This window comes from Ambystoma mexicanum, chromosome 1q, assembly GCF_040938575.1.
Source record: "Ambystoma mexicanum isolate Mex_15411 chromosome 1q, UKY_AmexF1_1, whole genome shotgun sequence".
In the NCBI taxonomy this organism is placed as follows: Eukaryota; Metazoa; Chordata; class Amphibia; order Caudata; family Ambystomatidae; genus Ambystoma; species Ambystoma mexicanum.
In genome coordinates this window covers 869,071,755-869,096,668 of record NC_090922.1, presented here as the reverse complement: position 1 = coordinate 869,096,668, position 24,914 = coordinate 869,071,755, and positions in this window count along the sequence as shown.

The following is a 24,914-nucleotide window of genomic DNA, read 5'->3' as shown; positions in this document are numbered from 1 at the left end:
AATAGGCCGGGTGAATAGCACACAGGATCAAGTATCTATCCACTACGATTTAAAAAACACCCAAACAACCCTGACAAGCTTTGTATCCCTTCTAATATGCCATTTCTCCCTATCTGTACTCTAATGCAATCATTTTGGCTTATAGGTGGTGCAAGCGCCACGTAATGCCCAAACTAAAAATGTAATCCCTAGCTGGTGTATATCCAATAGTAAATGTCTCCGTGAGTGCTTTATTCTTTCACATTCAAGAAAGTGTCCCTTTGTTTGGCTTACAATGTAGTGTCTGTTTTTACTACGTAAATCACGCGAGAACCAAGTCCTGTGAGGATTTGTGAAATTAATTTGTGAATTCAGAAACCTTCACATTATTTCAATAGTCATTGTCCGTTACCTGGTCTCGAAAATGTTATTTTTTCTGTACTTCGGCTATTTTATGGCCCCTGTCAATGAAATAGCTCGCTAATGGCACCTTTTGATGTGTTTCAATGCAGTGGCATCGCTAGGGGGGAGACTAGTGCCCCCCTTCTGAAATACTCTGCCCCCCCTTGTGCCCCTCCTACCTAAGGAGAGCAGTGACCATGTTCGCTTTCATGCTGTTATTTGTGGCACTCACTGAGGCAAATGTCTGCATATAGTAATAATAATAATAATTTGGCATTTATATAGTGCTACGAACCCTCGGGTATCTAAGCGCTGCTTAAGCTGAGTTTGGCCCTGCCGGGATTCAAACCTGCGTTAGCAGGCTCTGCACGGATGTCAAAGCGAGCGCTCTACTCACTGTGCCACTTGACCGGATATCACAGAGCAATACTGCTTTTGTCTCAAAGCAAGTAGTGATCAAGCAGCTTGCAGCGCCTCCCATCAGAATGTAGCCATGAAAGTGCTAATGATGGGCCATTAGTCACTGAATTGTTTCATGCCTGCATTCTGATGGGAGGGGAAGTTCAGTGGGGTGTGGGTAGTTGGGCTGCACAAACGCCTCTCTGCAGGAGTGCTTGTGACGTCACATATTAACTTTCATAGGTGCCCCCCCTACTTTTGTGTTTGGCTCCCTCCGTGCCCCTCCTAAATTTGATTCCTGGCAACGCCACTGTTTCGATGTACGGTAGGTACTCTTGTGCTCAGTCATTCTACTTTTCAGCTATATTGTTGCACCAATGTTCTAAAGGCCACGTGGGCATTTTATGAGGGGTGCCACAGAGTCACTATTGCATTGCACGTGGCAAATCGCTTGAATGCAATACATCCTCCTGCCTGGCGGTGTTTCATTAATCACAGGAGTTACTCTGCGCTCACAAACAGCGTGGACATGAGCACGTGTTTGAGTGATCCAAAGGGTGTGCCAGGGTTCGATAAATAGATTAACCAATACAGCTTTAAGCACCACACACATCTTTCCTGAGGGTACAGCGTTCATTAATCGGCAACGTTTTTACAGGGAGTTTTCTGCCGCCGACTTTTTTCAGAAAAAAATCATCGAAAAATATGGAGGGTGGGAGGCTGGGTAAAGGGATATTAGGGTAGGGGTGTGTGGTGTGGGTATTTGGTGGATGGTCAGGACACCTGTGGAGCATTTTTGCTTTTAGGAGGAGGGTTCTTGACCATCCAGGGAATGGACCAGCTTCATGAAGGAGGAGGATACATTGGTGGGTGACATTTGATTAATATGCTTGGTTTATTTCCTTATCTATAATCCAATAATACACTGGCAGGCAAAACGAAGAAATGCCTAAACAAACTTAGATTTAAGAATTTAGATTAATTTCCTGTGTGCCCAAATCTAACCTTTAATGTAGATAGAAAAAAGCATGACCTAAAATCTGTTTTTAAAAACACATTTGCATTGTATGAAATGCTGGAACATGTGGCTTTAGTTAAAAGAAACTCTTGGCCTGATTCACAGAGTGTTTTCCTGTGGGATTGCGCCATTATAAAACGCTTCTGTGAATCAGGCCCTTATTCTTGCACTTCTTGAAACTGGAACAGGCTGAATCACTAGGACTGAAATTAGCAGTGCATACCTTTGGTTTTAACAAGATGGCGGGAAATTATTTTGATAGATGACGTTAACAATACAACAATGAAAGGACGTTACTATTCATGTACAGGCATTAGGAAAATGCTTTAAATGGTAATGACAAAGGAATCTTCTGTCTATGACCTACATTATCATTTCATTTTAGTACTTGTAGTTGTGCATTTACAGGATAGCAAAACGTAAAGAAAGAAAAGGGACAACCTGAGATGTCTGATATCTAATGATTTGGTAAATGCATATGTTCCAGAAAGGCAAGAATTTTTTAAGAGAGCACAATAACACACATTTAATAACACGTCTTCAAGTTAAAGAAATAGGTGCGTGGAGGGAACAATTCGTCCTCTCACACCAGTAGGTGAGATAATTAAGTGAGTTAAGCCCTCACCTCAGATATGTGTGCAGCCTTGAGTCATAAAATGGAACCTCAGCGCTTCATCATTCCAAGCCAATGCATTAAATATCTTTACATTGGGTACCAACAACACCTATAATTGCAGAACTTAGAAGTGGTACTGCACCCAAATGCAGCACTATGTAGAAGATGACAGTATATTTAGTGAGATAGAAGTTCTGCGACATGTGTTATCTTTGTGGCAACAGGATTAGCTGAGAAAGTTTACACACTCAAACGTCCCCAAACCCCAGACATTGAGGCTGTGAGTACTGCTCTGCAAGAGCCCATGGATGAGGAGTGGCTAAACTGTCTCCTCTGCTCCACACTACTACCAACCCAGCAGTGATGTCGATCATACAGGCATTGCAGGGCAGGTACACCGCCTGTGCCTCCTTTGGAAGCACGTGGTGAGGGCAGGCTATGTCTTCAAGAGGGGTATGAGCTGATAACAGTAGCTACCCAAAAAGCTTTATTACAGTGGCTCCAAAATAAAAGAATGCCCAATGATCTATAAACCCACCCCTGTAAAAGAAAACAGAGATTGGAAACCCTGGTGTGAAAGGGCATCATGGGTGATAAGCAGAGGTGTTCAGGCAAGAGACCTGGCAACAATGTTAATAGGTCAAGGATATGGTCCTGTACAAAAGGAAGAGAAGGGGGGTTTCAAAGTCACTATGGTCCCAAAAACTGAACCAGGGGGACAGATCCTCCTCAAATAACCACTTTCTTATCTTTGAGGCTCAGTAGCACTGGCCGCATTGAGTCAGATAGCAGCAGCGTCGGGTCCAGCAATGATGCATTGCTGTTCAGGAGCAGGGGTGGCCAGCGGGTCAAAGATGCTGGGGGCGGGAGGCCATGTTGGGTCGGCTGAGGTGGAAAACTCAGCCGTTTCTGGTGCACTGAAGCAAAGACTAGCCATTGTTGGCAAGCAAGATTGGCTGGCTCACAATGGCATCAGGATACTGCAACAGCATTGGTTAGAACCTCAAAAAAGCTCATAATTAGGTGGCGATTAAGTTTGGGATACTAGAAGACTCAGCGGGTCTCAGATGCAGAGATGGCACAGTGTCAGCATCAGCATCGATCGAGCAAAACTCGGAAATGCAGAAACATTTTTTAAATGTAACGGATTCCAATCAGGTTGCCCTTCTTATGTTCCTCGACCCCTCGCAGCCTTTGACTTTGTGAATCATTACCTGCTGCCTGGGAGGTTGGGGAGTACTGCCAATTGCTCCAGCAATGTGTTACAATGGCTGTCCTCTTTTCTGGGCCCTAGATCCGATTGGGTTGCCTCCGATGGCTTTAAGTCTTCTCCAGAACTACTTACCTGTGGTGTCCAACAGGTAGCTTGTCTCTCTACTACCCTTTTAATTTGTATATTCGTCCTTTTTTCAAACTTGGACAGTCTCATCATAGATTACACCAATTACGCTGATGACACTCAGATCATCAATAAACTCACTGAGAACTATGAAAAAGATCTTCTGTATATTAACCACATCTACGGCCTGATAGAAAATTGGATGACAAACAATTCCATGGCTAATAACCTGATTCCAAAATACTCTGCCTTTGATGTTTTGGGCTCTTCCATCAAGACTAGTCCATGGGTTAAGACACTGGGTGTTTATCTTGACTCCTCACTTACCATGAAGAAACATGCCAGTCAAGTGAAAACCTCATGTGCCTATACAACCCATCTCATTTGGCAGATCAAACCCTTCTTTTCTGATGCCAACACTGCTTCCCTTGCAGTTTCCCTTGCTAACTCTAAGCTCTAACTCTAAGCTCTAACTCTAAGCTTCACTATGGGAACAGCCTTCTGACGGGCACTACTAAATCTAATCTGAAAATGTTACAGGTCCCTCAGAATAACGTGGTTCATGCTGTTAGTGGACTCTCTGGAAGACAACATGTGACTGAGGCACAAACTGCCTTGCACTGGCTCCCTGTAAAACACTGTATATCATACAAGCTCTTATTTCCCACACATAATGTCGCCTTGAGAAAGTGCCCTTTTATTTTAATAATCGGATCAGCCGTGTTTTCCCTGTCCTCTCACTTCGTTCTAATCAAACTTTGAAACTGGTCTCACCAAGATTTACGCTTGAGCGCTATGGTGGCATGAGCTTTGATTCCATTGCCCCAGGCCTGTGGAACCATCTCCCTGCCCATTTTAGTCTCTGTTATGATATGAAATTATATGATATGATATGGCATTTATAACGTGCCTATACACAAGCGTTTCATGAATTACCTTTTCTTTTTTTAAATGCTCTCAAAATGTATCTCTTTGTTGCTGATGGATAGCTCTACTTCTTCTGGATTCCCTGGTCTTGGCCTACTCTTTCTCACTCTCTCTCCTCTGACACGCTGCGCACTGAGGCCCTTGGGCGAGTTGCGCCACATGAAAGATGTATAACAATAACAATGTTAAGGTTGAAGAGGATTCAGGCAGCTCCCGTGCAGGAGCTTGGATGGTGCTGAAGGTGCCAAACGGGCATTAATGTGGTTTGGGAATGCAGGGAGAGTCATGGGTTGCTTCCTTGGTTCTGTGATTGCTGCAAGGTAAGCCCTTTTCTGTGCTTCCCAGCCATGAAGGGTGGTAGAGCACACCTCCTCTAAGCAGATTCCTGGGTACTAGTGTCTCTGTAGCAGAGGCCTTGACCTCAGCAGTGTCACCCCCACTGTTCCCTAGGGATGGTTAAAGAGCAGAACTGGCCTCTGCGTTGGATGCCTTCTGCCTTCATCTCTATGGCAGTGGACTTTGAAATAGACTGTATTCTCATCAGAGGTCCAGTAAATCTGCCTTCCTGTCTTGCGATTCCAAAGGTGAATCAAAGAAGGAGAGGATTTCCTCTCCTTAGAAAGGGAAAATGTCACAGAAGATTAGCCCAAAGTAAACCTGTTGTAAGGAGGTCCAATCCAGAGTGTGGTCGCAAGTACCCTTTGCTTTCTGACAACATACCCAGAGTGTGTTGTCCTGCAAGAAATGGGGGGTGGTAAAGGAAGTAGTGGAGAGTCCTAACAGAAACCAAGATTGCAGAACTCACCCCTCTCGGCCCATCTATCCCTTCTGACTACTCTAACTCTGCCCCCTTCCCATGCCTGACAACTTCAAAGGGGCTCCACTGGTCAGCACGCTGATATGAGTGTGGATTTGTTACAGCAGTACTGTCTTTAATGCATGGATGGCCAGGAGATTCCCTGGGGTGGTTTCCTGTGCCCTGAGAGGATAGTGTTGCCCTTCCTGCAGGAGGATAAAAAGGCACAAGCCTGGCTATTGTGCTGCATGATACCCGTAGAGACAGTCAGACCACACACTAATACACATTAGTTCTGCCATATCTGTGCCCTGCTCACAGGACTGAAACTAACGTCACATCAAATTGGTGTAGCTGTAAAAGTGAGCTCTTAATGGTCACCATGCCATAAACAGGCATGGCTTATATGTAAAGGGTAATGTGCCAAGATACTGGTTAAGCATAGAATTATTTGGTTTGAAAACAGAGGTGTAGAAGAATAAAAATCCACCCCTGCCTGCTGTCACTTTGTGTTTCAGCAGCTGTCAGGAATGCACATGTGAACATTGAAACTGTCAATTACCATTCATGGGCTGCTGCTGAGGGTGCCAGGAGGATGTCTCAGCAAAGGCACGTGTGCACTATAATTTTGGCATGGAGCATTTAGGAAACTGGGGTCTGGTTAGCAGATCACCATTTCAGAAACAGACTTACTTGCATCATTTTACATTAATAAAAAGCAAAAATGCTAAGGCTTTCACACCCTTGCAGATGACAATGTCACAGATGCACATTCTCTTCAGGCAAAAGGGGCTCAAGATGCAGGACGGGCTGTATGTTTGCAAAGGAAGAACACATGATGGGAATTCCTGGGCATGGGAGGCTGTGCTTTTCATATGATAATTATATAACTGCTCTTAGAGTCCGAAAATGGAATAAGATGTAAGGCTATGACTGACACAAGATGACAGTAGCTATCCATATAAGGCAGTACCTCACACCTGTGATGGTTCTACTGTGTATATTGTTGGAATATAATGACTCCACCCACGGTATATTAAGAAAGGGTAATGTAGTATAAGCGTGTAATATTGGAAAACAAAAATAACTTTTGTATATTTAAGAAACAAATTTAAACTTTATATATTTGCAGCAATTACAGTGACATCGCTTACTAGGATGTCCTCAAGGTCCACGGTCATGTGACAGCACAACAAGTCATGCAACTGAGGCGAAACGCCATTTGATATCATTTTCTGGGAAGTCATCGGGTGAGTCTTATCACTTCCACTCACCTGACATATTGGTGAAATTATGTCCCTGACGGCCCATCTCTCAGGGGGCTCTAAAGGTGAGGTGTAATAAAAAATGTGTGGTGCGTACATTCTGCATGAAGCAGAAGCCCTTTACACCAGGGGAACTGTCATTCCTACTTGAAGCAGCCAATCCACTGTTCTTTCTAAATGTCTATCAGTGCATAGAATCACTGCGCTGTATTTTGGTTTTGGTGAATTTTTGTGGCACTTGTGCCACACAATTGCCGAAACCGTTGTTAAAGAGAGAGAAGGAATGGGGGCTCTGTACTGAAAATATCTGGTTGGCATAGCAACCAGCAATGCCACGGAATGAAATGCTCAACTCACTAAAATCTATTTTCCGAACTCCTCCGCCGTACTACCCAATGTAAAGCTTCCTAAGAAGATTCATTCCAAACGGCAGCGTTGTAAAAAGCAAGTCTGATGGGCTTTCCATTTCCAAGATACATAGTGATTTGCCTTATTGGGCTATTTTGGGCTATTTCAAGTAACATTTAGCTATTTTTGGGCTAATTTCGGTGGTGATCCGTTTTTGTTATACACCATTGACATGTATCCCCAGGCCTTTTCCTTCCGTTTGCTTTTGCTCGTGTCTCTCTTTCTGCCTTGCTATCAATGCGTTTTGTTGCAGCGGTTCAGTGGGTGTCAATCTTCCCCTGCGGGCCCTCTGACTCGCTCATCTTCCCTCCCTCTCCATGCATGCTGTCTGTATTGCGTCTGCCTAGGGAAGAATTGCTTTCAGCCTTGTTGCATTTGGCATAAGGTATACAAATGTACCCGGATATCATTCCCGCAAATAGGGAAAAAATCCACTGTCCTAGACTAAAAGGGCCCGATTCGTGGAAAAGTGTGCATTTCTCCTGCAATTGTCGCACATAGATGTTGACACTGCGCGCAGAATAAAAAATGCGTGCTCTGTGTATTCATGGAATGTACTGTGCAAAGTAACCATATTTGCAAGTCGTGACCGGAAAGCCACCGCCCCGCCCCCACGGAAAGCATGAATAGCCAGACCAGCTACCTTTGTGTGCTCCCCCGGCTGCAAGTACATGCACCCTTCAAAACAGTGTGTGGCGTCCCCCGCAAGCAGGCCAGAATCCCAGGGACCCTGCGCAGGGTCCCCCATGACTGCTGCCCGCACCTTGACAACATGCATATGATAATTTGCAACTCGGGTTAAACTTGGAAAATCTATGTGTACTGGTTGGGTTTTGTTTGGGCTATTTTGAGCCACTTTTGACAAGTCCTCCCGGAGACTGCTTTGTTCTTCATGTTTTTTGCCCAAACCAACTACCAATACCCACCCCACCCCCACTCTCTCTAGCCTCACCCACCCATACCCACTCTCTCACCCTACCCACTCCCTCTCTACCCCACCCACGCAATCCCCACCTTTCTAAAATCACCAACACAATCCACACTCTCTCCACCCCAACCCACTCTACCCCGACCCTATCTACCAACCCCCACCCACCCTACCCCACCCTCTCTACTCCCACCCACCCTACCTGTACTCTCTCTACCGCAACCCACCCTACCCCACTCTCACTACTATCACTCACTCACCCACCCTACTCCATGCTTACTGCTACCATCCCACCCCCATTACGTCTGCTGGTTGGGTTTTCTTTTGGGCTATTTTGGACAGCTTTTTACAAGTCCTCCCGGGGCTGCTTTGTTCGTCATGGTTTTTGCCACCAACCAACTACCCTCAACCACCCACCCCACCTCCTCTCTCTCTAACCTCACCTACCACTACTAACCCCATCCCACCCTTGCACTCTACCTCCTCCCTCTCTAACACCACCCACCCAATCTCCACCTTCATTACCCTCATCAACCCAAACCCTACTCTCTCTACCCCTACCCACCCTTACCCCACCCTGTCTACCAAACGCCACCCACCCTACTGCCACCTAAACTACCCCCACTCTCTCTACCCCAACCCATAGACCCCAAGCATGCTCTCTCTACCTCCACCCACCATAAACCCACTCTCTCTATTCCACAATCACAATAAGACATATTTAAAATGTTTAATTCTGGACATATTTATGTTCCCATAATGCTCTTTGCCTTTATGCAAATCGCCAGGATTGGGTTCTATGAAGAGATACTGCATTGCTGACCTGTTCTGGGACCACGCGTCCCTCGGCCCCGCTCACTCCTCACCCACAGCCCCCTCCCTCCAAGGATGAGAGGGTATCCCCAATACATGTTTCCCATTTGCAGCACTAAAGACATCAAAAGAGGACTATTGTGTGCCTCACACCGCTCATCTCCACTCCCTCTGGGTGCCAGGTATATGGCATGAGCGGGGGAAAACGTCTGAGTACAAGAATTATTTTAAGCAACAGGAGAGTGTGTAATGTCTGAAACATTGAACATCCCTCCCGCCATATGGTACACCATGTTTGGCTGGTCAGCATGCCGTCATCCACCAGGTGGCGGTCAGGAAGTTTTGGGTTATTATTATGGATTTTAAAGGCATAATATTTAAGTTCAGTGGTTTCATCACATTATAGAGAGGTGGTGGATTCAATCAAGGAATAGTGTATATTAGAAACAGGGGCGACTGCAGAGCAACGGCCTTAGATTTTTAAAAGATGGGATTTGATAACACCAGTTTCTTTAAATTTGCGGCGTGAATATTCAAGAGTGTGAGGGGAATAACACTCTTGAAATGAACCTCAGCCTCCTGATAAAGAAATCTTTTCCACCATATTTGGGCCCTGACAGCATTTGGTGGTCTCCACGTGGGAGGCATGCACCGATATTGCTAATTTACACATTGTGGCAGCCCTTTTTCACTCAGGCTGGCCCTTTTCCCATGACATCCTCAGCCAATGGCTGCACCTTTGCCTGATGGTGTGGGCTCTGACATATGTGACTGAATGGAAATCCCAGGACTGTAGAATATAACCAAATTAGGTCAATATGATTCAATAAGAAGGTAGAACACGTAGAGCCTGGGGGATCTGAGCCAGACGCAAGCTGTAGCGAGAGGAGTGACTCTATGAAAGCATGCTTGGAGGCCTAGAGGTGGATAGTCGGAAGCCAATGAAAACGTTTCTAGGAGCACAAACTATCTTATGCGCCTTCGTTTACCCATTTTGAGTCTCAGCTTTTCTATAAAATCCAGATGTATTTTCCACATTTAGATCACTGAAATCTCACTTTGCAATCTGTAGGTGCTTATCCAGACCCGGGTTTTTCTCTGAATTCTGGGACTTGTAGACGGAGGTTTATAATGGAAAAAGCAGACCTACAAGTCCCAGATTGCTAAGAAAAAACCGGCAACTATGGGAACAGCATATGTGTTCTGCTTATGTTATCAGGGAGGACGGTGGAGTATTGAAGGAAATTGCATACACAATTCTGCAGTACTCCATGCTGAAGGAGAGTACCGGTACTGAGCTGAAGGATGTGAGGCGGCGCAAGGTATAAAAATATAATGATACCTTTACAGCAGTGCCTCAAACCAAACTGATGGACGGCATAGGGAGCAAAATAGGCCATTTTATGAATATTCCTCAACCGCTGTGAGGCGCGTGCACACTGTGAGAATGACACAGAGGTCTGCTTATTTCACTTTTCACGTGAAATAGGAGGTTTGGGATTTTTGCAACACACGCGGGCATTTTGTAGTTGAATGCCAAAAAAAACACCACCGATCTTTGGAATAAGCATAGAAATACATGCTGTGGATATCCCTGAAGAAAGTGGTTTACTTATAACAGACCACTGAAACCGGTAGGCTTTACCCGACCTCGCTCAAAAGAACTGACCAGTGATATGGCGAGAGGCCGGAAATAATAAAAGATTCTTCCAGAATTTTTAGGAAGAACACAGATCATATTATTCACGAACCAAACACAGATACAGCCTAGAGTAAAGGAACGCTTTCTGTGCAATAGATGGGGTTGTATTCAGATATATGTAGAGATATTTTGTCTAGAATTCTCTGACATCACATACTCTTAGCTTTGTGTTATCCCACCAACAATACAAAAAACTGACAGCACTTTTATGGAATGTTGTTTTACATGTCTGCCAAACAAAGAAGCCTAATAATAAATATACAAATTAATTAGGGAGGCAGACGACACATGCCTCGATGAGGACAACATGTGCCTTTTAGAAAAACCGTACAAGTTGCTTCTACGGTGTGCATAATAGTCTAGCGATAGGGCAAGTCCTCTCTGCACTATCTCCTCACCCTAGATAAGCAGAGCAACCAGCGCAACCTAGGTATAGCAATACACAAGGGCTTAGTTCAGAGTGGTTGAAGGGCAAATAAGACTAGGGCTACATTTGGAGAAAAGATAAAAACTTACTAGTAATTTAACCTTTTGTTGCTAACAATTTGTCCCATCTTTCGATAAGCCCTACACAGTTGCACCATATTTTTCACAGTGCATCTCTGAGAAAGTTCTTCAAATTGTACAATGCGACTTTTTGAAAAGAATTACAGAAAGAAGGCAAGAGCTGCAGAAGTATCCCGACAGCCCTCGGCTGGAAGAGTGGGTGTCCGGTGCGGGAGGGGAAGGAGAGAACGGGGGTAACTGCCTTCCAGGCTGGCTGGGTTGATACTCACAGATCATGGGCAGCACACTGTAAAACAAATGTGAAAAGGAAAATCCTTCAGAATCCAGCCTGCCTCGAAGGAACAGAGTGCTGCGCATTCTCCTAGGTATATATGTAGAGGGATGGGGTAGAGGGGGGGGCAATGTGTTGCATTCAGCAATGATGCACGTGTGCTAGGGTGGGCCCCAAAAGTGGGCCTCCACAGCGAGTGGCAGTGGCCCAAGAGTCCAAAAAGAAGTAATGGAACTATGGTCCCTGCTGACCTGTTCCCGCTCCCCACAAACCCCATCGCCACGCCCCTTCCCACGCGCCCTACAAACAACTATACAAACGCCCAGTGGCAATGTACGCATTTGAATGAAAGATGTTATAATCCAGGATCTTAATGTTAGCTGGCACCACTGCCTGCTCTCCATACACTGAAGGTGTTACGATCATCAGCAGCATACCACGATTCCTTGTTGCCGAGGAACTAAGGGTCCGTATCTTGTTAGAGTGCATCCTCGGTTTCATCCTGTAAGAATACTTCACCTATGTTCTGATGAATTTCTTGTTCACTGGTGAGTTCAATATAAAAGAGCTTCCTGGCACCCGGACTAGCACCCATGGATGTTACTAAATGGTGGTTATAGTAATGGATGTTGGATTGTTTGTGGCACTGATTGTCAGGCAGAATTCACAAACACACAAAGTAGGACACAAAATTCAGATATTCATTCTTTTTTATTGTTTTATTATTAGTGTCTATCAATTATAACTTTCCACACAAATCCATTGTTAAAATTACATAATTATTAAAATGTATTACAAAAGTGTTAATGCCTATATCACCTGTAAAAGAGAATGGGGGTTAATCCAAGTTTGATGGTATCCCAATGGTAATTCTGGCAGGATACCACCAAACAGTATTACTGTTTCCGCTGCCTGATATCCTGGTATCACCGGGATATTCAAAGCAGCAGAAATGCTGTTACTTCCAGCACAGGTATGATATGATATGATATTTTATTTATATCGCACTCTTACACAGGTGTTTCAGAGCGCGACCAGGCAAAGGGAGGGGAACAGGGGAGAAACAAAAACAATGATCTTACTAGGCCCAGTGATATTGAGAACGCGCAAGTGCATGCGGAAGGGAAAAAGGGGTAAAGTGCATGGGGAAGGGAAAAAGGGGAAAAGTGCAGAGCATAGGACAGAAACAAAATAAGTAGTAAGTACATAAATAATTAAATAGAGTGTTAGCAGTGGTAGTGCAGCCTGTAAGAGGCAAAGGTGCTAGGTTAGTCAGATAGGGAGTATCTGATAAGTGCAGAAGAAGAGTGGGTGGGGAACTGTATGGGTACAGACACAGACCCCAGTGCAAGGGGTGGCCAGAGGCAGTGCAGGAGGATGGCAGGGTTAACAGGTACCTGGGCCCAAAGGGCAGAAGGTGGCCATGTGCAGAGTGCCGAGGGAAAAAGGCAGACCAGCAGTGGAGAAGTGAGGCGAAGGCAGAAGCGAAGAGGAAGGTCTTGAAGAGCTTCCGGAACCGTAGATGGTTCTCCTCAAGTTTCAACACTGGTGCTGGAAATATTGGCTGTTTTAATGCCGGTGGGGGCCTGAGTTGCCTTCAGCTCTTGGCTGGAGGTAAGTCACGTAACAACCGACACCGGCAAATTTGTAGTTTGCTGGTCTGAAAACATGCTGATAAACGTTTTTTCTGGACCGGCAAACTAATAATGATGCCCAATTTCATCAAGTGATATAATCAAACAAGTGCATACGTGTTAAAATTACCCAAGGATGTAAGATCTTGAATTTGTGTACATTTCAATCACTGCCATTTTACCCCCTGTTTTAGCCATACATTCTATAGGACTCAGAGGAACCAAGATAAACACCCTCAAATGTGGCTCTCACCCTCACTTATTCAATCATACGCATTCATTATTAGTAAACTGCAAAGTGAGTCTGTTATAGTTTCTCATTGTATTCTGAAAAACAGTCACATGCGAACAATATAAAGCATACATACAAATCAACAAGAGATGTTTGTAGATACACAATGGCTTGAAGATAGATACATATACTTTATACAGTCACAAACACATAAAGACAATCACACAGGCCAAGGCGCACACACACACACACACACAGACACATGCACCTTTCCTTGTAAACACCAGAAAATATTGGACACTCTTACTGCTCTGCCATTACCAACTCCCAGGCAGATTCCCTTCACAGTTTCTACTGCCTCTTTGAATTGAAATATGCATCTGACTTTCCAAGGAAGTGCAACTTGGAGGCACAATGAAGGCCAAGTCCCCTGGGTGTCTTCAGCTCTGCATTGTCCAAGTGCAGACCCTAGTGCCACCAGCAAGACCCCGACCACAGCTCCTTATTTTGCCTGGAAGAGGCTGACTGGAAAATCAAGGTGATCTACCATTTACATGTAATCCTGGGCAACCGAAGATAGTGAGGGGCAAAGCTTGATTGACGATTGGTGGGGGAGAGTGGCAAGGAATTAGTGAATGAGCAATATTGAAAAGGGAAGGGGTAAGGGTTGGGTTAATGATTAAGAAGTTGAGCTAAAGTGGAATAGAGGTCTGAAAGCTAATTGTAAGGGGGAGAAGTGGCATTGAGGATGAGGTGTAAGGAAAGGACTAGGAAGGGTGATGGGTAAGGAAAATAGGGAAACTGAGACAAAGGTGTGCATCTGGAAATGTAGGTCAGCAGATTGATTGAGTGTTGCTGAGATAAGTGCCTAACATGCATGCCACTGCACCCAATTGTGGAACTGGCTCGACCCATTTCTTTCTTTTGACAAAGTGATGCTTACTTGCTTTTTTAACATGTCCTTCTATTAAGATTTCTCTTAGATTGTGTGTCAGGTTGCTTTATCATGTAACTTGATGCTTTGAGAGCCAGATTTATTGAACAGTGTGAAAGTCAGATTCACTGAATTATGCACTAGTTTAATTCTTGAACTTTGCAGAAAAAGTTGTGTTGGTTCTAAAATGGAAGGTGAATAGGAGAGGATGAAGTTTCATTTTCTGTCTATATTGTAAACTGTGGAATCATTAAAGCAGGTTAAAATCCCTACCTTCCAAACTTTGACCATTGGATGCTCCTGACCAAATAACTTTACCGCACTGTGCCTTATTTTCCTTAACTGTAAACATTTGAATGTTCTTCTCTATGGATTGTCTCACTTGTAATGGATTATAAATGATAGTGTTACTCCATCAGTAACTAATATATTAGCCATTGGTATCCTAAGTGTAGGCCCTGTGTGTGGAGAGTGTCCGGTCAAATGAACTAACACAACTTCACCCTGACCATGGAAGCCGAATGGAAGTCGCACCTCCACCCTAGGTTGGCATGGGTTGCTGATCGTCAGTAACAGGTCACCACGTGGCAGCTAGCGGGGGGAAGAGAGTTAGAGAGAAGTTGTGGACAGGGAGGGGGGTTAGACAGGAAATCAAATCGTGCCTTCCTTATTGTATATATTGGCCTAAACCCAGTCGCTCTGCAAAGAAATCCGCGTCGCAAGGTTCTGACCGTAGATCGATTTAGCCGCCATTGTAGGTTCATCTGCCATTTTGATTCTCACTCCAAAGCCACCCTGTGTTCTAAAATGGTGGACCGTGTTCTTCTGTTTGTAACATGGCCGTCTTGACCTCTGCATACGAGTTAATGCCTAAACTGCCCATAGACCAAATGTTTGGTTCATGTAATGAGACCTTGTCCTTCGTTGACCTGTACATCGAGGATTGGCTGTGCCAATGATACTAATCCGCAAACAAATATTAAGCACAATACTGTTTAAACACTGAATGCAAACACTTGTTTAACTACATTGTATAAAATCTGTACGAAGGCTTAATGTTGAATCCAAAGACACACTGTTGCTATTGTAACCTATTGGAGTATGGGCCTCATTACGACCCAGGCGTTGGACCATGATGCTAATAGCACCATGGTCCATGCCGGTAACTTACCGACTCCGCCATGGCGGAATGGGGAATTACCACCCCATTCCGAGGTTGGCAGGGCGGTAATTCCCCATGCCGCCACGGCCCTTCCCCATTCCCATTTTTGGCCCATAGGGCTCAATGTGAATGGGGAAGGTGCTGATTATGGCACCGTAAATTACGGTGCCGTAATTAGATCCTAGGTCCCTTTGCGGGTTGGTTTTTTAATGCCTGCTAAAAGCAGGCGTTAAAGTACAACCCGCAAAGGGACCTCGTAATCAGGTGTTAAGGGTTAAACGGTGCCGACACCTTTTACGGCGCCGTTAACCCCTTAACGCCTGGGTTGTAATGAGGCCCTATGTATTAAGAATAATCCATATGCCTATAGATGAACAAATTAGGAACAAACTCGGCATGAACCCCTAGCCCGAGAAAATGTTTAACCTGCAAATGGGCTGGACATCATGTTAAGAATTGTATAAAAGCACGAACATTCTGATGTACAGTCCCACTCACTACTCACACCGAACAGGACTGGTATTCGCTGTGATGAACTGAGGGTCTGACAGGTATCTGTTGCTTTGTCCTTTGAAAACTGTTCAGTATAGAATAAAGATCTGTGTATCTTTGTAAACCCGTGTTTGGTGTATTTCCTTTTGGGGTACTCAGCCTCGATATTCTCTTTTTGCTTTTACAGATGGCGCTCGAATAGGGACCCTCAAGATTGATGCCAGCTCGTTGAAGTTTGACACGGCTATCGGACCGGGAACGGACGGTGTAAAAGGGGGCCCCTTTCTTGGATGAGAAGCGACACCTAAGCAGCGCTGCACGGCCCGATCCCTGGACGATGAGCATGCGGTCCGAGTCGGCATCTTGACGAGGGTCCATATATCGAGGCGGGCAGATTTGCCGAAATCACCAAACACGAGGTAACCTTTGTTAGAAAACTTTGTATCCGATCGGACCTCCTTAGGATTTGATCAGGTGAGTCGTGACCCGATTCTTAAGTATCCTGATCATTTGTTTTGGGGCATTGTTCTTGCAAGTACAATTATTGACCAGGTAACACCAGGAATCTGATATGCCTGAGAAATTGTCTGCCTGCTTCAGGGCATTATTCCGCAAGGACTATCTTTGAAATTTGGCCGACAGGCACCAATGGAGGGGTCGCCGGCATGTACTATGTATTGTAAGCACGGCATTGGTAGTATAGTATTTAATGATATTTGGCACAGACAAACTAGACATGCTTCTGAACTTCAGTGGCCAATCAATGGTAGTTTTTAAATCCCTCGTATTGAATACTTAGAATCTATATTATTGAAGAAAAGGGCTAGACCTGCAGCATTTGATGTATTACAGAATTGGAAGAAAGAAGCTTTGCAGCAGCTCAAGAGTAGAGAAAAGCATGTGCGCCGCCATATGACGAACGCCGAAAAAGCATTGTTATATGGCCAAAATAAACAGTCTAGTTCAGCTAGGAATATGGATAGGGCTTTCTCACATGGTATCGAGAAAAACTATCCTTCTAAAGACTTTCATGTTTCTGACGAACTTATCGATAAATTGTTAAATGAACAAAGGCCTGGTGCCACTGCGCCACCTCTGTATGTTCCTCTTCCTGCTGTTTTGCCTCTCCCTGCTGTTATTCCTCCTCCTATTGTTCCTCCTGCTGTTCCTCTTCCTCCAGTCGTTGTTCCTCCTTTGTCATTGCTCCTCCACCTGCTCCTCCACCTTTGCCTGATGTACCAGTAATAGCACCTCTATTCCCTGATGTTCAAAACTTGCCTACTCTCCCTCTTCCAAGAGGTTCTACACCGCTTGTAGTAGATCGAGGAACGGGATTGAGGGTTGTAACACATAATACTGTGCCTCCAGAGAAAAAATGTGAGTTAACTGCATGGGCTAAGCATTGCACTGAGAAGGGTGATCAAGCTAATGTTTTTGCTACACTGTCAAATATAGACAATTTTCCTGAGAAAAACGTTTTTATTGAGGGATTAGGGATTCATTTGTGTGTAATGTGGGACAGGTTAAATGATATAGATCTCCCACAAGGATTGAGGGATCTCAATACTTTAGCGTTCTTTAGAGATACTGCGGAGAAAGTACAAGAGCATGTTGAGAGGGTTCTTTGGTACAGACGGGAGCTGGAAAAGGTACAGAATGAAGACGAAGATGGTTATAGTTTGAACGTTATGTTCGTACAGAAACGGTTCCTTCCTTGTCGTAAATCGACAAATGAGGAAACGCGAATTTGCACGAAAGACGCAATTAGATGGATCTCAGACATGTCGATAACTCCCGTTGAAGTATATGACACGTATAGTCACTATACGCCAGAAATGCAGAGGAAATTGATACAGCTAATGGTAGAATACCTACAGAATGAGTGTGTAAAAAGAAAGCTTAGTTGTCCCGCAGAATTATTGAGTATTTACAAGAGAGCTTTTTCGTTTAACACTTCTTCGGCTGCTTTAGCCCTCGATTTGGCTCTGTTGCTTAGTAAGCATTCGGAGTCGCCAACTTCTCAGTTGCCTATGAGAGAGGTTCCTCCGACATATGTCCCAGAAATCGAAGTTCCAGTTGATGCCGGAACAGGTGTACAAGCCCATGAAATTCCTACACATTATGCATCACAGTTTGGTCACGTCCCGTTCTTAAGACAGGAAGTGAACACCATTAAACAGTCTATTCCCGACATTAGGAAGAATCCGACAGAGTTCTACAAAGAAATAGAGTCTGTTTTGCAATCATCGGTATTCACTCTAAGTGATATTGATTTGTTATTTCCCATACTCCTGCCTGTTGATTTGTGGAAGCAGATTAGAACTGTGGATGATATACCAGGGTTAGGAGATACATGGACTAACATGGTTAGACTCGATGGAGAAAGGCCAGCTGGTGAAAGACCGCCTCAGGTGATACTAACTTTGCCTGACAGAATAGTTACGAAATTGAAAACTATAATTCCCGAAAATAGAATTATTTGGGACAAGCTTACTGCCTGTGTCCAAGGGAAATCTGAGGGTGCTACTGAGTTCTTTAATCGGTTTGAACAGGTATTTTCAGGTTTCAGTGGACAAGACTTAGGCACAGAGTCTGGGAAAAGATTATTTGTGGACAAATTTGTGCATGGATTGCTGCCTAACATCCAGTCGCAAATTATGTCCTCCGAGAGCGCTTGGCAAGCGAAATCTCAATCAGAGGTACTGCACATGGCTCAGTACTACGAGAATCGTGTCAATAATGAAAGGAAAGACTCGAAAAGAGAAAAGGTGATTTGAAGACAAAGGTACTATTGCAGCAAATTGTTAGAGGCCCTAGAGGGGTTAATACGCAATTTGGAGGTCAGTATGTTCCACAAGGTAATGCGCCCTTGAGTCCTGTAAACATTAACCAGTGTGCTTATTGTGGACAAGAGGGTCATTGGCGTGCACAATGCTGATGCTCCAACAGAGGTCAAATAACACATTTGGAATATGGGTAGATGATCCAGAGGACGCCCAGGTGTAGGGGGTCCTGTTAGAGGTCAGTTTTCACAGGATTCACAGCTACCTTTTTCGCAGGACAATCTGGCATTGAGTGTGGACAATAGAAACATTTTTGATCATCCTTCTGCTGCTTACCTCTCTGAAGAACTTCCTTTCAATGACATTCTGTTTCGCTAGGATTGCCCGAAGCAGGGTTTGGAACCAACGCCTATTCCCGTTAATCAGAAAGGTCCCTACGTTGAAATGTTAGTGGGAAATAGGAAACATCTATTCTTGATAGATACAGGGGCACAGAAGTGTTCCACTGATCATTCCCAGGTTCCAAACATTCGACTGTCAGGGTAAACCAATGTTTCTGCAGGGTTTTCTGGCACACCAGTTGTTTGTCCGGTTTCTTCGCCGGTACCTATTTCTTTGGGTCCCTTTACAGACCATTGTCCATTCCTTTTGACTACCAATTATGGAGATAATTTGTTGGGGTTGAATCTGTTGAAGGATTAAATGCAGTAATTCACTATTCTCCTGACGGAATGCGTTTGACGATTTCACCACAGCAACTTTCTGTCTCTCAATTCTTGACCAGACCTTTGCCGCCGGAATTTAGTGATGTTCCGGAGTGTTTATGGGCTATTGACGATAATGATATCAGTGTTTTACAGATTGAACCTGTTAAAATTGTCTTGAAACATGGAGTAAAGTTGCCACGTATTCCTCAATATAAGATCTCGGTTGATGGTGAGCAAGCTTTGAAATGCATCGTCTCCGATTTTGTGCATCGAGGGGTGATTGAGGAGATTGCAGGTAGTTTGTGCAATAGTCAGATTTTGCCCGTGTACAAGAAAGGCGATAATGCAATTCCCTTTCGTTTCATAATTGATTTGCGTGCCATTAATAAGATTGTCGCTCCACAATTCCCAATTGTGCCTGATGTGACGACAATATTAACTATGATCCCGGCTTAAGCTACTTACTTTAGTCTTGTGGATCTGAAGAATGCTTTCTTTAGTATTCCAATACACAAAGACAGTAGATACTTGTTCGCGTTCACCTTAGGGGGATGGTCATTTACATTCACCCGTGCACTGCAAGGTTACACAGAAAGTCCAAGCATCTATAGTAGGGCTTTGAAAGAGCAGCTCGATACCCTTGAGTTGCCCTCTACTTGTACACTGCTTCAATATGTTGATGACTTGCTTTTAGCTTCTGACTCAGAGAGCGCTTGCAAGGAGGGCACTGTGTTGTTACTTATTCACTTGGCTATACATGGACACAAAGCTTCGCTTTCAATATTGTTGTCAGGAGGGATCTCCTGTCAAGTAGGGAAGAAGGTTGACGCCTGAACGGATAAAACTCCTTTCTAGCATGTCTGTCCCAAATACGCAGAAAGAAATTAGAGCCTTGATAGGAATGGCTTCTTACTGTAGGCAGTGGATCCCCAATTTTTCACTAGTGATCAAACTAATGTTGGCTTTGACGAAGAAGGGCATTTCTTCACCATTGCCGTGGGACCTGGTACAACATCGTGCATTTGATTTGCTCAAGACTGCATTGTGCTCGGCACCGGTTTTGGGCACACCAAACTACGAAAAGGCCTTTGTGTTGTATGTGCATGAATGTGATGGATGTGCTTTGGCTGTATTAACGCAGGAACATGGAGGGAAGAATAGGCCATGCAGCTACTTTTCTTCCGCCCTTGATCCTGTAGCATGCGCTTTGCCAAGATGTTTGTGAGCTGTCGCTGCTGCTGCTGCGTCCGTAAAACAGAGCGAGGGAATGGTCCTAGGCCATGATCTAACCGAGATGGTGCCTCACTCTGTAGATGTTCTACTGAACAGAACTCAAACGCAACACCTCACCTCCGCACGATTAACGAGATATGAATTGATCTTGTTTGCACCGCATATGCAAACTAAGAGGTGTTGTGTTCTTAATCCGGCTGAACTTTTACCTTTCCCGCAAGGTACTGCTTGCAGTGACGAAGAGTCACATGATTGCCTTTACATTACCGAACAAGAGACAAAGGCTAGAATCGATCTGAAGGATACTCCTTTGAACAATCCACAAGGGGAGCTGCTTTGCGACGGCTCCTGCTTCAAACTTCCAGATGGTACATCCACAGCTGCTTATGCAATCACTACATTGAGCACGGTTGTGGAAACCAAGAGAATCACGCATAACTCCGCGCAGGCCGCAGAGATTATAGCATTGACCCGAGCTTGTGAACTTTCCGAAGGGCTTACAGTGAACATATATACTGACAGTCAGTATGCCTTTGGGGTGGTTCACAACTTTGGGAGACTGTGGTCAGAAAGAGGTTTCTTGACTTCACATGGTACAAAAATCCACCGTGGCTCCTTGATAGTACGGCTACTCTCAGCGCTTGCACTCCCTACTCAGCTAGCTATCATAAAACGTGCAGCGCATCAGAAGATTGTAGACGATGTAGGAAAAGGGAACTCTTTTGCTGATCGGATAGCCAAACAGACTGCCACTGATCTCTCTTCAGACATGTATACTTCAAGGGAAGTCACAAATGCCTGTACTATGGATGAGGGTATTGATTCCGTAAGGGATATCCAAGCCGATGCCACGTTAGAAGAGTCCATGAAATGGGCTGAGGGCATGGAGTAACTTGATGATGATGGGTGTTGTGTGGACAAAATTGAAGGAAAGTGGCTATTGCCTGACACATACATTATGATGATGGTTGTTATGGCTCATGGTCCCACACATATATGTGCTCGTAAAATCCCTAAAATGTTGCAAAAAGTATGGGTAAATGACAAAATCTCTAAAATAGCTGAAAGTTTCGTTCAGGAATGCATGATCTGTTTACAGCATAATGTGGGAAAGGGCACGTCAACTCCTAGGGGTAGTTTTGGCCCACCTTCTGTTCCCTTTGGGGTCATTCATTTTGATTTTATTGAGATGGAGCATTGCAACAGTTTTAAATATGTGTTAGTCGTTATCTGTGCCTTTAGCAAATGGGTTGAGGCTTTTCCTGTCAAAGATGGTACAGCTATGACCACGGCAAAGACTATGTTAAAGGAATATTTCCTGAGATTTGGGTTACCAAGAGTCATCTGGTCGGACAATGGTCCACACTTTATCGCTGCTGTAAATCTGCAGATATGCGCGGGATTGCAGATCGATAAACTGTTCCATTCGGCTAGACACACTCAGAGTGCTGGATTAGTGGAAAGACACAACGGCATCATCAAGAACAAGCTCGCTAAAATGTGTGCCGGCACCAAACTAAAATGGCCAGACGCCTTACCGATCGTGTTGTTATCCATGCGAACAACCCGTCAAACTAAGACTGGGCTCTCTCTCTTTGAGGTGGTTATGGGGAGGCCTGCTAATATTTTGAATATTCCGAAGTGTCGTTCTTTGCGAGATGTTGAAAATGTACTTCTCTCTGACTACTGTAGCCAGTTGACTAAAAACTTGTATTTGATTTATCACCAGGTGCGAGAGGCATTACCTGTATGATATGAGGGTCCCGGTCACAGCATACGACCTGGGGAGTGGATCCTCTTGAATTCATTTGAGCGATCTTCCTGCCTCGCATCATGTTGGCAGGGCCCTTTTCAAGTCCTGCTGGTCACACAGACTGCGGTCCGGGTGGCAGGCCGGAAGAATTGGATTCATGCATCACATACCAAGAGGATTCCACACCCAGTGCCATACGATACAGAAGAAGCAGAACCCCTCACCAATGCTGTAACCTACGATCCCGAAGGAGCAACCAGCATCGAGAGTGCATTGGAGACTCTCCCTGATCCCGTGAGTTCGGGGGAAACAGCCATTTCATTGCCACACTCTCCAGCCATTTTGTTTCCGGAAGTTGTCCCTAATTGTGTTCCTAACCTTGCTTCCGATCATTCACCACTTCCAGTGGGAAGTGACGACACGTTGTTCACGGATCACTCAGTACCAGGGATCGCAAGGTACGATCTGCGTCCGAGGAAATAGACTTACTGCACAGTTCGGCTGTGCGATCGAAGAAAATCATCGAAGGGCTTGTCTTTTTGGCCAGATCAATTGTTCGTAAGGGGATTCTGTTGGCTAATTTTTGTGGAAGGACTAAGAAGACGCTTGGCCTGGAGGTCGCCAGCAAAATAACATTGCAGCACTTATTTGAAAACTACAATGCCTGCAAACCGCTTCCGCTCGTACAGGACTGATAAGAGAACGTGTGACCAGCTGCGAAAATGGACAATCGAGTATTTGGGCCCCAAAAATGTACTCCTGTTTTGTGATAATGTTAGTTGGTTTTACAATAGTCATTGTCTTAGGTTTCTGGTATCTACAAGAAGTACATCCGCTCGAGAATTTGTTGCCTACTGAAAATGCACCTACTGTTTCTACTCCTTTCATGCATCTGCACACTCTATCTCCTAGAGACTCTCAGCACAGACAGAGATATCATAATAATACACTATTACTCATCATGAATGCTACACATGCCATTTTTAATAAATCAAATTTTTGGGTCTGTTCACATTTACCACAACACGGGGATAAGGGGCTAGGTTGGTATATTCATCCTTTACCTTTGACAACTGCATGCTATGCTTCTCTCAGAGCCCTATTCTTTGGTCGCTGCGAAGGGGCCCCTGAGGAACCTTGCATGTGGAAACAAGGCACAATCACCATACACAAACTGATACGCCAGACACAAGGTTGTATTCCCAAAAGCTAGGGTTTATTGCAAAGCAAAGCAAATAGTCTCAGTTGGCCAACTGGGTCCCACGCCCCGTGACGTGTGTTACCAGACCTCGGGGGATGCAAGAGCAGAGAGAATCGCACAACAGTTACATATAAACAAAGCAAGCATCTTATAATCAGTAGGGACACATCCAATACCGCCCCTAATACATTTCCTTTGAATTGGGTACGATGATTGACAATGGTGACGAGTATGACACCTTCTAACATTCATTTAGCAACAGTTTGCAATTTCGGGGACCTACAGACACAAGTATTTGTTTTAAAGAACGCAATGCTTCTGTTTTCGCAAGCAAGCTGCGTGCAGGGGGAGAGACACATTCCAGGCCTTGCTATTTCTTAGTTTCTATTCGTGTCCTGGGGGTCAACTTGCTCTCTAGGGCTCTACACGGCTCAGGAAAGGTGGGCCGCAAAGAAGAGCATAATTCAAGCCATTTAATGTTCGCTTCTAGCATTTCTACTGTATTAACGAGACTAGCTGGCACCTGTGTACTGATTAGAATGCCTTGCTGCTTACTTCCAAGGATTTGTGAGGGAGGAGACTGGGCATTTCTGTCTGGGTTGCTACGTTATGTTTCAACATGTCTCTCGTGGCCTTGAATTATGCACTAGTGGAGCAGAATAATTTTTCAGCAAAGCAGTTTTGACACAAATGGCCGCACTTTAGTCAAGTTTATGGCTATATATTTCTAACACTAAAAACATGAGGTGGTTGGTTTTCGGCCAACAAAGTACATTGTTTTATGATTGAGGGGTGTCTACTTTTTCTAGACTGACAGCTGGAACGATAGCATCTCAGGGAATTTCGATGGGACTAATCTGAATAAGTTTGAAAAACGTGTTCTGACGCCCCTGGGATGCTCGCTCTTTGCAAATAGGAGTAAGCTTAATGTTGCTTCTATTAGGCCTTCTGATAGACTGTCTCATCCTTTTCAATCTCTGATCTCTTTCAAGATGGCTCCTATAGGCAATAAGGATGTCACGCCTCCTTCCTACACTGTTAATCATAGCCCCGATTCAGTTTCTTTCTGCATACAGAGGAATGGTACTCAGTCAGTGGGTGATTTTAAAGGTTGCGCCAATGTTGCGAATTTGACTGGTGAGGACCGACCTTTGTATGTAGGCGAACCTGTCTACTTTGTTTGCGGTAATCTAGCATTTCCATGGTTACCCAGGGATTGGCAGGTAACTTGTTACTTTGGAATTCTGCTACCCGGGGTATTCATAACCAGTACTGTAGGAATGTCAAAGGCTCGTCCACGGCGAGATGAGAATGGTGACACTTCAGCACAAGTCCTGGGTGATGTAGCAAAATCTTTTGTGCCATTTTGGGGACAAATAATGAACTCTGAAGATATCAGGAGATTAGCGAGAG